The 14,835-nt window shown below is 41.5% G+C and overlaps 1 protein-coding gene and 1 non-coding gene across 6 annotated transcripts in view; one reads left to right on the plus strand and one right to left on the minus strand.

Annotated features, from left to right (window-relative positions):
• LOC100648174 overlaps positions 1-14,835 on the plus strand; it is a 177,929-nt gene that overhangs the window by 124,665 nt on the left and 38,429 nt on the right. The gene's annotated exons all lie outside the window — the stretch shown is intronic.
• Positions 5,995-10,044, minus strand: LOC110119679. Its single transcript, XR_007225818.1, has 8 exons — positions 8,979-10,044; positions 8,244-8,588; positions 7,873-8,148; positions 7,608-7,773; positions 6,825-7,355; positions 6,440-6,640; positions 6,219-6,353; positions 5,995-6,144 (listed from the first exon to the last, which is right to left on the minus strand). It is a non-coding gene; the product is annotated as an uncharacterized LOC110119679 (transcript).

The following is a 14,835-nucleotide window of genomic DNA, read 5'->3' on the forward strand; positions in this document are numbered from 1 at the left end:
AGGTATTTTACCAAGATTATAAAGTGGGAAGAAATATTTCCCCGTTAAGGAGAATTCGATATTTGAGACGCGTAAGGTATTCGAAAATTTACGGCAATATTCAACTTTCTCGATTCTTCGTCGTGGATCGCTGTTTGGAATCGATTCGGAAACGAAAACGCTATTCAAAATTAAACTCGCATTACTTCAAAACTAATTTCTCGCTTATTTCACGCTACGTTACAAACTCGTTAGTCGATGACTGACACGATTTTTCTACGACCTACAGTCACATACGTCCCATCAAATATAAGATATTTTAAGGTACAGATAAAATCAAAAGTTTTGCAATTTCTAACGTAATTTACTTTGAATTTTACTTAGAAAATTAGAAAGTTTTCAAATGTTTCATTTTTTCAATGTGCAATCACGCCGACTTCAAAAACTCGAAACTTTCTTCTGCGTTTTTTTTTAAAGCTCCGTACGTATAGAATACCATGTTAAAATGGTATTTTAAAATTCTAAAAAATGGCTTAGTTATAACACCGAATACGAGTGCGTTCTTTTATTGCAGAGAAAGATTAACCTAAAACCTTAAACGCGCTTTTCTCGAAACAATGTTTTTTGATCTTTCAAACTCTTCATCCGATTAACTCGAAATCTTTATCACATCTGTATCTACACTGTGGCGCGCAATTTTTTTTGATATCTTAATCGCTTGAATTTTTACAAATGTCTAAAGTTAATCTCTTTTTCAGCGAAAAATACAATTACGTTCGTAACAAGCTGTCGCGTTCTTACCTTTCAAAATTATGGAAAAATCGTACGCTAAATCGAAGGTACTCTACTTTCATATCAGCTCGCACAAGAATTTGTATCTTTTTACAATCCAGTCACATTTGCCACAGGGTGTAAGCACACAAAGTTCCGCTGGATATACAGCCAGATAACGTTCTAAATATTACTCTGGCGTTTTTAAATTTTATTTCAGAAAAAATCAATAAACACAGAGTTAAGACTCCCCATAAAAGTTTTGATCTTTTAGCAAATATTTGTAGGCGAAAAAAATGTTACATCTACCTTACCTTTCTAGGTCTCCAGGGTTGCATATATTTCCCTTATATTTCAGCTTGTTTCAATTTTGTAGAAACACATTAACAATAATTGTATCGATACGTAACGCGATATAAATAATTGCGTGGCAAAGTGCGTTTTCAATTTCTCGGGTAAGTCAGGTAGAGAGAATTCGATAAGCGTGTGACTTTCGCGACTGACTGTATATATCGCTACCGTAGTTAGTGTAGAATACTCTTTGCCCGGTTAAAAGCCAGAAATAATTAATCCTCGATTAACGTCAGCTACCCGCCAACGAAACCAAACGAGAAATTAAATACATTGGCATTCGTTTCGCGTCTCACACTTGGGCGGTTCCCCTTATTCGAGCACACGACGTATTAAACGCTATCGATCTCCCTAGCTTCCCTTAACACAAAACCGCCAGCAACATAAAGCAACCGCGTTTCCTCTTATTGTCTTCACGCGGCCGCTTAACACCAAACACCACGGAAAACGTTACGCGATTATAAATGCGAGCCTGGTTACCTTAATATTCGCGGTGAGATTAAACGAAACAGAGGTGGAATTTACAATTGCTGCGGCGGCAGCCTAAGAAAACCGGATATTCTGGAATGCCTGCGCGAAACGCGTTACGAGCGGATTTGGAGAAACCCTTCGTTCTTATACGTCTTCGAGGTTCAACTAACTAGGAAGAATAAAGCCATTGACTCGTGGTTGCTAAATGCTGGCAATTTGCCGTGGAGAAGTAGTTTTTAACGACAAGTCTATGGTGTTCGAGGAATGGAGAGACACGGGATAGACAGATACGTTGATGGAAGGCAATTTGTGCGTCTGCAGATCTTATGAGGTGTCGATCCTCGTTCGAAGTTGCTGGCAGTGGCTTCTTGTTTGCTCCTGGCCCGTGTTACCTCGTATTTCCGTATATTGATTTCGATTAGTTGACAAGGTGCCAACTATTAAAGGAAAGCTCTTACGTCCTTCTGTCATTCGTATCTCGTCGAGATTCTGTACTCAACCTAATTTTACTTGCGCAGCTTCTATCTTTTAAAAATACAACCTGTGATTTTAGATATACGCTAATTCTGATCTCACAATAATAGGATTTTCACCAAATTCTACGATGTTATTCCAACCTCGTTATCTCGTAAGTTAGGAAAATTGCATGAAATTCGTAGTCACGAATTTCAGTCGGTGGGGCGGAGAGGGGAGGTGGATTATAAAAACCTGCCTTGAATACGTCTCGTAATTTGCCCCACAGCGGAAAGCACACGAAACACCAGCCTATCTAGCTACCTTCACGGAGCACAAGCTCAACCAGCCTGATAACAATTAACCCAGCCGCACGTAACGCGAAATATAAATCGCGGCGCGAGTTTCAAGCTTGCGAGCTTTCCTCCCTGCTGCGCCGATAAGCTGCTCGACGAACGAGAATAATATATCAGAGTCGCGAAAACGCACGGAGCCGCATGGCTACGCAATTATTTCGCAATAAACTCGCCAATTGATCAACGTCCCCATCCCCGTCCCCGTCCCCGTCCCGTGTAGATACATCGCCGGCACATTGTCTCGCGGAGCGATCATTATAATGAGACTAATAAGATCACGGCGGGAGTCCAGACGCTGTAAATCATCGTTATCAACAAGGAATTTGCAGAGAGAACACGACCCAAGGTATAAATCCACGTAGCCTTTAACCAATCCTAAGCCTGAGTCGTAATTTTTGGTTAATTATGGCTCGGTTGCTTAAGCCTGCGGATATTGCGCGTTACTGATAAATGGAGATCGAAAAACAAGTGAAAAAAAGTATCACAGCGAGAGGAAATGACTTATTGATTTTGAAATTTAAGTGACTTTCGGTGAATATATGACGTTATTTCTTATATACTAGCGACTGACAAAGCGTTTCTTTATCAGGTTCTATATTTCACCGGGAATTTAATATATTTTCATTGCGTTTATCTATTGTAGGATGCGAATGATATCATAAACGACGTGCAAATACTTTTTATAACTACTGTAGATATACTCTGTTTTATAATATCGTGGTTGTATTTCCATTTTCTATAAACTGTCCTTAACTGACTGTTTAAAAATTAGCTTTTCTAATCTTTGAAGAATATACGAGATTGAATAATAAATTCGTCCGCCTTTTACTGAAGTATATACTTTTGAAGAATGTTACAAAAATTGTCTAAAGAATGTAAAGATACATGTATTTGACTTTTAATAAAAAATACATAGTCAATTATATAGATGTATTTCATATAAAATGATAAACTTTAAAAAGATAAATTTATTACTCGACTCAATACTTCAAAATGAATAGCAATAAGGAAGGAATTAACGAACGAATATGTCGCGTTTTAAATATCATTTAACCAAGTGTTGGGAAAAATACTCAATGTATCTGTAAAGCTGGGCTAACAATCAAACTCTTACGCTTTACTAGGCGAAGGCACATTGAACGTCCCTGTAACGATCTCATAAACATCGAATCCAATCATCGCCTCGGCTTTCCGATACCCATAACCGATCTATTCCTAGCAAGTTTCACTTCGATCGTATATGCCTTGCGATAGTTACTCGCTTCCTGAATCGGGCTATAACTATGGGACAAGTTATACAGTTCGATAATGTACAGTTCAAAATTGATTCTCCGCTGAGACCGTTAGAGGACCGTTCCCCGATGCGAAGTAAAGCAAGTTCCAGCTGACTCAGTGGCTCGTCTTCGATCCCCATTTTTCCACCATGATCGTAATTCAAGAGACTGGATCGTAAAACGTTGTGGCTACCTGATTCAGACGTTGTTCCGTTCTCTTTTTATGCTCGCCGATGATGAAGAGAGAGAGAAAAAAAGGAGCACGAGTCCCGTTGATAAAACAGTCAAGCCGATGGTACACTCACCGAATTCGATGAAGGTGCACCGGGTCGTAGATGATCCAAGCTGGAGTACTGGAGCTGATTCCAGCAACTGAAGAAGAGTGGCGTGCCAATGGCGGGGGCGGATTCCAGTCACGTAGCCACGGAACCGGGTCTTCCATCCGGAAAGAAAAACAGCCTGCTCTCTGTGAAACAGATAAAAAATGAGTGGTCAGCGAAACTGGCCAAGGAAATGGTGTTCCGGCTGATGTGAAAACGTGTTGGATGTCGATAACGATATAGTAGATCGTGAAATGATGCGATATAATGATAGAATTGAAGTAATAAGTTACAGCTAACTCAATGATACGTTATAATCGCCGTAAAAGGGATTCGTTATTTCGTTGTTTCGTTATTTATTATCACAATGAAAATAGAAACGTTACAAATATGTAAATACAATCTTTATTTGGAGGAAACGTGATGATGGAATTTGAAAAAGTTCCCAAAATATACCTGCTTTAATTTGAGATCCACCTTGAATGTTTTATACAATGTCCAGTCGCAAGTAATCATACTTCCTTCGACTTTATTAAAAAACAGACGATTTATATTCCAATGCCAAGTCTGTAGTTCTTCTCTTTTCTATGATAATCCGTCCGTCTAAAGGGAAGATACAGTATCTCGAGGATTACAGGAATACGGTAAGACATCTTCTTTAAAGAGATCTCCCGACGGCTCGCTTCCATTTTTCATTAAACAAAGACGCTGGCTGGCACAATTATGAATTTCCTTAAGCTCGCTCCTTCCGTTTCCTCTCATCCTTCCTGTCTCCTCTTTCTTCTTCTTTTTTCTCTCTTTTTTTTTATTAAATTTTCTCATCTATTTCCGTCGACGTCGGAGGTTTGAAAATAAGCCGACGATGTATCACCAATGGATACGACTACTTTTATAAACTGCATTCATAACGGAAGTCGGCTGTCCATTGGTGAAAGTTACGATAGGTAATAACAAACTTTGGTATTCTTCCCGCGACTCCTATGAATTCTCCACGCGAGCCCGGCTAATTTATATCAATTATACCGGTTAAAGCAATTATACGCAAGAACGAGGCTTGACGAAGCGGTACTGGTCGGGTTTTATTAAGAAGTTACCGTTCACCAGCCTCGTTATTCCTCGCACGTCTTTCTCGATAACAAATTCCCCAGGAACGAAGGGGACCAGGGGCAAAGTGCTATGCTTCTGTCTTTTTTCTTAGAGGTATCGTTTAATCTTCTGCACGTTGTTCTTTTTTAGAATTATTTAGTAATTTCAGTTAATAGTCAATAACGAGTCCTTACAAGTTGGAAAATTTCAACTAGAATCTAAGTTTCTTTTCTTTAAAAAACTCTATACTCGAATGGGTTTTGCTCGCGTCATTACTTCGCAGAAGGTTCCCCTAAAAGAACCACAAGTGGCTCAGTTCCTAATAACAATTTAGAATTTTCCTGCAGTGAAAGCAACTTCAGACAGTAACTCCATTTACTTTAACGTTCGTATAAAGAACCTTTCAAAAACTTATGTACATATACACGAATACAACCAACATTCACTCTTCCACAACAAATTTTATAAGTCGCGACAAAAAAAATTGATATCCATATAAAGTAGGAGCATAGAAAAGTCTTGTCATTTGTCAAAAAATGTAACGATCTAACGTTTGATTACAAGACGTCGCATGTTGGTCCTTTAAATAATTCACAAACATCCAGACAGAAGATTAAATGTCGGTGGCAATGGTCTTTAAAGAGTGGCACACAAAGGGGCGCTTTAAAGGACCTACTTTCCAGTCGTCGAGCCGAGTGCTCTTTCTTTCTCCCTCTCCAGCCTGGCGTGTGCCTCTTTCGTCCCCCGTCCGCATCTTTCATGTTTCCTTTTCCCGGGTTCTTAGAACGGAACCGAGCCACCGGACGCTTTCTACCGACTGTCGAGGGTGAAAATTACGACCACGCGTAATTTCGCTCGAATATTATTCAGCTCGGGCGAAAAACGAACGAGAACCGGCCTTATTACCGTTCCAGAAAAATTGCCCCATTCAGCTTCGCTTCACGCGATTTTATTTCGTCCAAACGAGGTTTTACAACAAATACAGAACTTTTAAATGAACATCGACTTTCTTCGAGACGGCTCGGATTTAGAAGAGATTCTTTCCGCTGGAGTTACGTTTCAGAATGTTACTGAAATCGAATTCTGCAACAAGAAAATAAGTATGAGAGGGGGGAAGCGAAATGATGGAAGCCTTCGATCAGAAGTATCGTAAGTACGTGGCAAATTGTAAGTCTTGCTAGTCGATGGATCGTTTGCGCTGCTCTCTGGGATTGCGTCCTCGATGGCCCTGGATATGTTGGAACACTCGCAGAAATCTCGAACAGACCCTCCGTACAACGATATTTGATCAGCTGAACGCGATACAGCCAATAAACGACGAAATAGAAAAGTATAAGATAAATCCAAGATTGCAAAGTAGAGAAGCTAAAGGTAATACCTTTCAGAGTGTTCATATTGTTATCCATACAGAAACTCATGTCACTGGTATCAGAGAAATCGTAGTGACGAGGAGTAAACATACTGGAGGGGTTGGGTTTGTCTTGATCAGGCTTCTTTGCCGAAGGCGTCTTCGTCATCATTGATTCAACAAATTGATTTGTCAACTGACTTTTCCTTGGCCCGACTAAATCATTATTTGCTGAAAACACGCTAGGTTCTATTCATAGCAGGAAATATACAATGCTAGAAGCCAAAAGATTTAGTTGAGGGGGATTACGTTAAAAATTTTAGTAATATATTCCAATGCTACAGAATTTTTAGTTGTATAAAAAATGTGGATCAACCAATTCTTTTGGCCTATAATACAGCTCGACCCGAGTTACTTTTCTCTATTTTGGTCATCGGAGACATATTGTAGCGAACTGTCTCAATCCTTGCGATTCTTGCACGAGGGGATGGATCAACCGAACGACTCTTCGTTTTCTCCAATGGAATAATCTTCATTGGTGTCGCCACAAACTTCCCTTCATCCAAGATCAATCTCATTTTCTTCGCTACGGGATCATCCATTTCCTCCTCAAGATCCTCGCAACGTTGGCTTGTGTGCTTATCTTTCGAAAGATCGGATGGCTGGTCCATGTGCTCCAGTTCCTGGCCCATTCCTTGTTCCACTTCCTCCTCGACTGCATCGATCGGTTCTGAAACCGAGATTTCGTCCACCTCGCTTGCTACATCCTCGTGCTCTATTTCCTGCTGTCCCTGGTCCAGGGGAGGACTCTTTGAATCGATCGGACGGTCATGAGGAATACTCTGATCTTCCCCGATATGGATTGTAATTTTTGACGGCGATTGTACGCTGTTACCTTCTGATAGACACATTTCTTCCAACATCAAGGTATCCACTGATAGGGAATCTGAATTCGACGAATCAGTTCTTAATTTAATTTCAGATAAATCATCTTATTATTGTTATTATTATTATTATTATCATCATCATAATTATTATTCAGATGAATAAAATTTGTATAAGGATGTGTTGGATGCGAAATCGAGAGATCAAATCTACAATAATTTAATTAAACTAAAGATGGTCGAGTATGAAAAAAGAAAATATCCTCAAAGCCCTTCTCTGAAGGAAGGATTCGTGATAAAACGTGAAGGAGCACCTATGGAATTCTCATAATTTTTTTCCCAGCCACTGTGCGAGCCGATCCTCGACCCATGGTAAATCTTGCGCATGTGAGAGAAATTAATCTTTGGCGGTGGCATTTCCAGCAACTTCAACGTTCGATCTCTCTTCTCTTCCTCCTGCCTCTTCAACTGTACAGCTAGCTAAGAATCGGAAGAAACCGTAAATGACACTCTATAAGAATCGTGCTTTGAAAAGAAAATTGAGAATCTCGAAAATTCGTAAAACGTTGTGAAAAAAACCTCCGTCTTGATCGTATTCAACTCCTTCTCGCGTGCTTCGATACTTCGATTAAGATCTTCCCATTCTTTGTCGAGTCCCATATGGTCTAAAATTGCGCGCGCAAGCTCGACGATTTTCGCGCGCATTCTCAGCCACGTAATCCGCTCTCTCTGCTTCAAAATTTTCTCTAACTCGTTGATCTTATATTCCACCACCATTTTATCAATTCGAAGCTTCTCTAATTTTGCCTTGTTTTCTTTCCTCACCTTGGCCAAAGGAAATTCTTCGTATTTTGCCTAAATAACGTTGCAATCGTAGAATGAAATTCAACGAGACGATCTTCCGATTTTCATCTGGAATTTTACATTGCGATGCAAAGAAAATTACGTACGTGGTATGATTCCCATACTCTTTCGTATTCGTTGTAAATACTCTCATATTGTCCACAGTCCAATTCCATGACTTTGTAGTCGTTATCCAAATTAAGTTTCATTAGCTCGATTTTATTAGAAATTTCGTTAATGTATTTATTGTGCCTATGAACGAGTTTTCAATATGATACACCTAATGAATAGATCAAAGTAGCGTTGATCCGATTACCTTACGTACTTGTTTAAAATGTTAGTTAAAATCACAATATTATTCTCCGTGTTCTTTGCCGTTTCTTTCAACTCCTTTCTCGTTTGCAATTGTGTCTGCACCTTGGTCTTCAATTCTTTTATTTCATTTGCAACTTCTTAGAAAAATTTATAAAAAACACGATTTTCGTAGTATCGTACTTGCAGATGTCACAAATAAATCATAAAATTTGATTCTATGTACGTGTTATTAAAATATTAAGAACCATACATAACCTATATTATACATAATATCCAATCCGACAAAAGCTATCTTATTTCAAGTAGCTAAAAGGATGATTTTGGCGACATTTATTTAATAGTGTCAATGTTATTTCAAATATTAATTGATGTTAATCACTTCAAAAGCTGTCAAGTATCGTTTCAAATGTCAAACGATATGGGATATCAAATATCATAAACTAACAATAATTTAACACGAACATCGATGCATATGACATTATTGTAAGGAAAATGGCAAGTAACAGTGAAATAAAGAGGTTACTTACCAGAGGACGTGCCCTTGGCTGCTTCAATTTCTACACACAAACAGGTTTCCAATATATTCATGAACTGCGGGTCGTCACAGCTGATTCCGGATTCCATTTTCACTATGCAACACTACCTTCGCGACAAATCACTCGAATTTGATAGAAAAATTTGAACAAAATCATAAAAGAATACGAAATTCCGTGTTACTCAGTACTTGCCGAGCGTTATGTGAAAGTGACGTCACGGGCCCCGTCGAACTTAAGAACGCGCTCTGATTGGCTGGCGCTGTTTCGCAATAATTTCGCGCGGAATTTAACGCGCCTTTTCAAAACATGTTAATAGTTATCATTAATATACAAGACAAATCAGTGGCTTTAATAACGGGATAATAACGGTAAATCCTTTTTTACGTAATCTAAATTGCTCAGAAAAACAATGCAACTGAAACTAATGACGAACGCGATAAGAAAATTAATGAAAGATAAAATACGATTAAGTAAGTCCTTAAATAAACTAAACTAAATTCTCTCCTCTTAGCGCGTCGAGCAATTCATCAAAACTCCGAAATAACATACTTTATGAAAATATTAATGCACAGACGACCGAGACAGAAATTACAAATAGAAGAAACAGAAAATTCATGAGCGCGGTACATGTAACTGCTGCTGCACTGTCGCGTCGCGTTTCTATGTTTACAGCGGCCCATTCGTTTACCTCGTTTCTCGCAGGTTGCACAACCTCCTCCGTACAAGCATAAAGGGAAATTTAATTCTCCTGTAGCGTTGGCGACGCGCGTAAACATTTTACGAGCAGGAAGCAACGAGCGGTCGCCACTGGCAACCGATTAATTTATCGGTCCTGGGAAAATTGATATCGAAAAATATAAGTAAAGGCTTGGATGCCGAGTGCACGGACACAGGGAACTGGCCACCGGCCAACTGCACGGCCATTTAGGTCAAAGAGAAAACCTCCCTCTTCCGTCGCCCGCCGCTTCCGTTCTGCTAGCGGCCACTCTGCGAATTGCCGATGCGTTTTTTACTATTTTCTCTCTTTTCGTAGCTGTCGTGTTAATGCTAAAGGTTAATTAAAGAGTTTGCACACGTTTAGTACGACGGAATGTTATAACATCGTGATACGAGAAGGTGGTAATTTTCTGAAAAAGGATTTCTCATATAGCGGACGTGTCGTCGTACGCGAATTTTTTCAAGCCTCACCAGTGACTTACGACGGTACGAAAACGCAAAGGGTTAACCGTTACGTCGACGTAGAATTCCAGAATTTTTTTTAACTTGGTCTCGTATTCGAATTCTTTTCTTAGAAGCTTTATTGGGTTCGTGTATAATTATGAGACACCAAATACCTCGGATGCTTCGATAAACCCTGTTTCCGAACTTTTAAACGCATTCCTCTGGGCCAGGAAGCGATTTCAAAGCACGAAACGCTGCTCCCTGTGAGCCACTTCAAAACCTTCTCGTTCTCGTTTGTCCGACGCACGCCCTAAAATAAATTCCGGCGTAAGCTTGCAAATTTTACGAAATACCTTTCACACACATTCGGCCTCTCGCTACATGAAAAGACACATACAAAAGGTAATTAACCCTCTATAACGCCGAGTAACTTGGAAATTGCATTTGTTCTCGCAGCCACGTTTTATGACGCTCATCTTGTCTAATTGTCGTCGTAACGTTCTATTCTACCGTTCCACCGTTTACAGCATTTGTTAGCTACTGTTTCTAAGAAGTTTCTACCGAACTAAGGGACCAAAATCAGCGCCAATTTTCGTTCTGTGACGAGATAGAAATCTGATGGTAAAAAAATTAAAGGGCACGCGGAAATGGAGACTCGTTTAACGAAGCCACTTGTTTCGTGATATTTATTCCGCGTACTTTCGTCGGTTTTCCTGTTCGAACCGACAATATCTATAGATAGCAAGGGCCCGATAGAAAAGCGGGAAAGAGGCGAAAGGCAAGAAGGAAGAGGAATTGAAGGCGGTGGCAGTTCTTGCGTGCGTATAAAAGCGGCGTTGTGCCATTACGGGACTAAACAGCCAGCCAGAGACGTGTTGGTTCGCTTAAATACAGCTGCGCGCGTGTCTGCAGTTTATTTAATAGGAATCGCGAACTGCGCGTTGTATACGCAACCGTGGTATCCTTTCTCGCGCGGACGGCGTTGTTTCGTCAGGCAACAAAACAGCGACCCGCGGCAAAGTATTGGGATCTTGGTGTAATCCGTCCTTTCCACCGACTGCCAACAAAGCTTCCAACTGAAAACGATCACACGGCCCGAAGAACGCTGGATCCTGTTCCATCTCGCGGTTCAGTGACCTGTCTGTAATTAATATCACGTTTCGTTCGTTCTTTTCCCTTTTTCTTCCGTCATAGAGATTATTTCTCCCGCTTCTGGAAAATAAAAGGAAATCTGCAGGGAATTTTTCTCGGCAGAAATCTTTTTCGCGAACCTTTTTCGGAAAGATAAAGAGGTGGTGAATGGAAAAATTCGGCGGTTAATGAGTCTAATTAGTCTATCAGTTTCGTCCCTCGTCAGTTTTAAATTTGTCTCGATCGTCCCCCGTGTAACAACGTTAAAAAAAGAAGCACTTTTACAATCGAAACAATGCTTTGATAAAAAAAAGAAGGGAAACGAAGAAAATTCAGAGCATTCCTGTGAAGATACATTGAAATTCATACATGTTAGTTTACCCCGTAGCGACCAATCCAACAACGAGTTTAACTTTCCCGTTAAATCAGCACATTTATCTGCGCGAAACAATCTCTGTTACAAAAAGGGGGAACAACCGAAACAAGAAAGAAAAGATAGCTAGGAACCAACAAATTCGGTTTTATGAAACTTTCTGTTGAATGAAGCGTACGAATGTACCGGTGTAACGTGGAACAGAAGGACACCATAGGGTAGAACAGACTTGTGGCAGATGAAAGAGGATGGCAGATAGTGTACAGCGCGCATCTCTGTGAGCTTTCGCAATTTACGAGGCGCAACGAGACGTCGACATCGTCAACGGGTGCTCGACGCCTTTCAACCGACACAGATCATGGCGAACGTAATGTTTTCAATGAGAACTCGCTCCCTACCTCCTATCCCCCTTGTTTTTCGCCGTTTATCAACCGCTAACCCTCCGACTGACAAGAAAACAAATATCGCAAAACTGTGCCTTCGAATCGCGATCAGAAAAATCGACAACTTACATTGAACTTTTGCGAAGGATCAAGGTCTTTTTACAGTTTTCTGCTTTTCTATTTTGACAATTGCGTGCTTGAGAGTCAAAAAATAATTGATAGCCACCATGAATTCTCACATAAAAATGTATTGGTTTAACTAACTTAACGTAAGTAAGAAATATCGTCGTTCATCGAAATACGTTTTGTAAAATCCTTCCCTTTTCTCCACCCTTCCTGCAAATGCTTGTCTGGTATAGAATTCTTATATCTATTTTCCCCACTACTCTCCTCTTTTGTTTCTCGGTAACTCAATCCAGGTAGAACGATAAGCCACACGGAACTAGAAAGAAGTGAAAAAGTGGAAGTCCTCGAGACGCGACGACTGCGATTAAAAATTCCAGGTGTGCTCGATTCACGAGCGACGTCGAAGCATGAAAGCGGTTGGTATCCTTTTGAAAACGAGCACCCGCGTGAGGCTGCATCCACCCCGCAGCTATCGTCTCGGTCGTTTATCCGTGCGCGTACTTTATTTCCATATTTCGCCGCGCCACGTCGATCCTTGCGCGTTCGTTCAAGAACGTTCATGTGCATCCGTCGCCTCCGGCTGCGATGTTTCGAACGAGGAGGAGGAAAAAAGGAGAAAAAGGGACAAGAACGAACGACGAGGAAACGATCCCTGAATTCTCCCTTAGCCGCAGGCTATCAGCTACCCTTCTTGGTCTAGCCCCGATAAACGGCTAGACGAATTTCTTTCCCTCCTCCAGCCTTCCGGATGGAATTCTCGCGACGCGTCAAGGCGACGCTTTTCTCCGTTTCCACGTGATCCTGACACCGGATGATTAAAAAGGGAGAAGCGTTTCTCTGCTACAGCGAGACAAACTTGGAAAGAAAACGAGAGTCGCACGATTTATGAATTACCGATAGATCATAGCGCGGTGAAATATGGGGTAGATTTAAATACGTTCATTTGGAAAATGAGCAACGGAAGGAGGGAACCACAGTTGGAAACTTTTGGGAATTGATTGCCTCGCGGGGCAGTATTTCGCCGTTGTTCTAAACGGGTAATCGCGAGCAGTCGGCGAGCGTGCAACTTGTTTATACGCTGCAGTTAAATCCCCGTTGCCAAGTAGGGCCCGGTTTGCAATTGGCGATACGCCAGCCACGCGTAACATCGCCTCGAAATTCCCCCACCCCAACTGCATTTCCCTAATTTCTCTGTTGTTCCAGATTCCCGTAAGGTTGCAAGCGAAACTCTGCTCTTTGCCGGGCGAAAGCACGATTCCAACGAAACGTATTTTGTCCTTTTTCTATAATATGCTTTCCTATTCGATCGTCTTTTTCCAATATAAAGCCGCGTACCTTTTAAATTACTCTATGAAAACTCTATGCAAACTTTAAGATTTAACGAATTGACCGACCTTACGGCGCTATAACGGAGAGATTCATCGCCGTTGAAAGCTAGGAGATCGAAATATCGAGAGAAAGGGACGTAATTGCCGGTGGAAGAATGGAAGCCAAATGATCGCAGACATTCCGCGAAGGAGAAATCTGTCGGTCTCGCTCGGCTCGCGATCAAACGTCCCACGAATGATTTTCTTTTTCTATTCAACGGGGGAAGCCGCAGAAGCACTCCGGTTGATAGGCCACTGATCGCACGGTATCCCCGTATTGGCTTCCCCCGGTGGCGCCCTGGCGTACATCTCTCTTGCAAATGGATCTTCACGGAAACTAGATTCACCGGAGCCGGAATGACAAGAAAGGAGACGCTAAATTGGATGTACGGCTGGCTCAGATGATGGGCTCAACAGGCTTCCAGCCGATTCAATCGACTCGAATCGTGCTTAGAATTCGATAACCCTCCCGGTCGATTATTGTCCGTCGGAATTTTTTAAAAAGCTCCGCTACCTCGCATTCTCTTCGTCGAAAAGTAAGAAGCGAGATATTACGATCGATCCGGTTACAGAATAATTTAAACGCGACGGGAATCGATGCGTCGATCGTTAAACGTCTGGCGAAAATTACATCCGCAAGAATATTTTTACCGAACCCACGAATCTCGAACTAACGAGTAGGAATCGTAGCAACGTGTACGTCTTTAAAGTTGCAACATCCTGAGGAAACGATTGAATCGCCGGATAAGGCGTAAGCTTCGTTCTAATTTTACGTCCGATTATAACGTTCGTGGAAAATGTGGCAAGAAACGAAAAACGATCGAACCGCGATCACATTTATCGTACGAAATCCACTTTAAACGTCCACTATCATCCCGAAACGCGCGAAAAACCTATCCGAATTCAAAATTCAAGATCTCCCATGCCGTTCTAATCGAGCGAGTTGCTGCGTGGAAACGCGTTACGAAAGCGATGAAAGCGAATCATCATCATCGGGCACGTAATCCCGGATCCCTTTACCGGCCTCGTACCAATCACACGAGGCCCGGAAGCGCATAAAACCCGACCGACATTCGCGCAGCGGTTTCCGCGGCGAGCATATCCCGCAGAAAATCCTGCACCGCTCGTAAAAGTATCTCGTATCGCGGCGCGCAACTCTTTTCCTCGGCGTCCCGGGCTTTTTACCGCGTCGGAGAACGCGTTACTCGGTCTAACGTGGCCTCAAAGCGGACCGTTGCTTTCGAAACGGAAGATAAATCGAGGCTGCGCGGCCTTTAATGCCGGTACGCACGAAAGAAGTCAAAGAA

This window comes from Bombus terrestris, chromosome 11 (genome assembly GCF_910591885.1).
Source record: "Bombus terrestris chromosome 11, iyBomTerr1.2, whole genome shotgun sequence".
Classification (NCBI taxonomy): domain Eukaryota; kingdom Metazoa; phylum Arthropoda; class Insecta; order Hymenoptera; family Apidae; genus Bombus; species Bombus terrestris.